Genomic DNA, 2,824 nt, shown 5'->3' with positions numbered 1-2,824 from the left:
AGGGTGACAATGTTTGTTCTATTGTCGGCCTAGTAGCCTAGCCACAATATGGTATTCTTTTTGTAAACTCTTTTCCCTTTGCTTAAACATATCCTGAGACATAACTATCTTTTTAGGCAACCTTCATTCTTTGTAGTTTATGAAAATAACTAGCCAAGATAAAACAGGTAGATATTTTCTTGTCAAATATCAACTGAAATGGATGAGATGACAGCTGAGAGAAAAATTATCCACAAAACATAATACATTTTAGTTTATTACAGAAATTACTTCAAAAATAAAGTTCAGAAAATTTTCACATCAGGAATTTCAACTTTTTAAAGAGGAAAGAATAGGCAAGAGTTGAAGATGTTCTTCATAATATTGTATATCTGGTGAAATATTTTAAAGAAAAATAGCATGAATAAAACAATGGTATTGCTCCTTCTTTTTTTGGAAAACCATATATGCATGTGTAATTTGGAGAGAACCAGTTTGCGGTAGGCCAACGAGCATGGGTGTTTAGCAGATGCCTGTGATATTGCTCCAAACATTCTGATTTCTTCTAAATGAGAGCCAAGAAAATGGTCTGGTTTATGTCTTCTGTTTCCTTCTTTTCAATTTTCACCCTCACTCATACCCTTCTGTAAGAAAACAGCAATGCATAAAATCAAAAGGAAATATTTCTTCTTCTGCTCCTTGATGGGTCAGTTCATGATCATTAGAAAAGAATGACTAGTTGATTTAAAGAAAAAGGAAAATTATATTTATAAAACGCTCTTCTTCTATATTGCTCACACACTGATTGAGTTGTTGGAGGCATCTGTGGGGTAATCATGACTTCCTAGCCTTCTCAGAATAGCCCGCATGTGCTCTCCTTTGTCCCAGGACAATATCCTAATCTGCCGGCATGCTGGATGCTGTTTCATCAGGAAAGTATGCTTGGCGTCTCATAGCTTTGAATGCAATGATTTTTTGCCTGCGACTCATGACCCCAAGTGAGTCCTGGAAACAGTACCGGTGGCCTGATCTGAATGGTGTGGTCCTTCTTAGAACCAAACCATTCTTCCTTGTCCCTGTGTAATACTCATTCAATTATAGTTTTCCTGTTTATCCTTCTCAGTATGTCTTACCTGACTGATGCATAAAACAGCCATCTTGGGCTTTCCTCATAGTTTATAAGTTGAATGAAAGACAAGGGTGTAGGTGGATAAGTTGCAAGAGAACTTAGAGGCAGGGCTAAATTTTAGCAAAACTGTGAATCTAGAATTGCCTCCTGCCTGCCACTTCCTCCAGCTGTCAAGACACACACACACACACACACACACACACACACACACACACACACACACTTCCTTCTCTCTCTCTTTGCCTCTCTATGGCTTCTCCTGAAATTTCTTTTCATTCACTGCTATTAATCCATCCATCTTAAGGTTTTATTTTTCTCTGAAATATCCACTGATAATAACAAAAAGTATGGTCCCTTCAGAATTATTTGCATCTTAACCAGGACTCAAGACTGAACGCCTTAAGAACTTCAGAAAAGCAAAGGAAAAAGATTATAGTAAAATAATTAGTGTTGGAGTCAGTATTTTGTGGGAATAAGCCCAGATTTGATGAGACCAAGAGGCACTAATAAAAGTAAATCATTGCATTTCAAAGTAATCACCACACAAATGTACTGCAATAAATTTTATCTAGAATTTTCTGTCAACACTGTTATCTGGAAACAACAGACAAATAATCTTATTAGAGAATGGCCTCAATAAAAATGTTCACTCCATCTCATCTTATGTTGCATACATGTAAATATTTTTATCCTTGAAACTTCCCTTTGTTATCATTAGACCACCTTCAAAACAAGTATGTTAATTTGACAGCATTTAGATGAGAAATCTTTGATGAGTTCCCAATTAGTGATGCTGATGGACTTGTTGTGACTTTCAGTTAACTGTCTTCCAGGACTTGATTATGACTCAGACTTTGACCTGCTAGCTAAGTATGTTTGGTAAATTTCTATGTTACATCTGCTGACGAAATTAACTGGTTTTATTATCTCACACATGTTAATACAGGCTCCCCCAGCAGGAGGGTGGTGAGCTGTCCCCTGTGGCATCCCTCCATCACTGCTTTGTGTTGTTTGTAGGGAACAGGCAGTGCCTGTGGTCATCACAAGATCAGTGTTTCTCCCATAGCTGTGGTCCAAAGGACATTGTGCCTCTCTCCACGGAGAAGCTGGAAAGGGTCCAGGGAAAGGCAAAACACCAGATCAAGAGTAAGGGAGACTTCCCCAGACAGGGAGATCTGGAGAGACCAGGGCTGCAAAGTGACCTGAAGAAGCCTGAAACAGTTGCGTGAAAGAGAAAACTTTGTGCATCAAAGTCCTGAATAGAGAGCAGGGCGGTTGCTCCCTGAAGCTACAAGAAAGTCATTTTAAGAGAGTCATTTTACATTAAAGAGATCGAAGGAGCCTTCTTCCCCACCCTTGGAAGCGTCTGAACACACGTCATAGCTGTGCCCTTTTGAGTTAGTGTGCCCTGAATTGAAATTAGAGAGAATGAGAGCAATTTGAGACTATGTAGCATAAAATAATAATTTAGACCCTGGCATTTAGGACTCCATACTGCTTCCAGATAGGAATATCACTTTTCTAGCTGAGAAACATGGCCTTTTGGCAGACACGTCCATGCTCATGAGCTGATAAAAATTATCCCGTTTCATGTTCAGTTGCCTTCCCAGGTGACATGAACAGCTGTTGCAAAATCCCAGACCTCGATTCCTGCCAGACCACAGGCTACAGAGCCCAGAAAACAAAACCATGACGCATGGTGAACATTCACTGCCC

The sequence above is a fragment of the Carlito syrichta genome, unplaced genomic scaffold, assembly GCF_000164805.1.
Source record: "Carlito syrichta isolate Samal-C Ts95f unplaced genomic scaffold, Tarsius_syrichta-2.0.1 Scaffold304229, whole genome shotgun sequence".
NCBI classification, from domain to species: Eukaryota; Metazoa; Chordata; class Mammalia; order Primates; family Tarsiidae; genus Carlito; species Carlito syrichta.
This window is presented reverse-complemented; position numbering follows the sequence as displayed.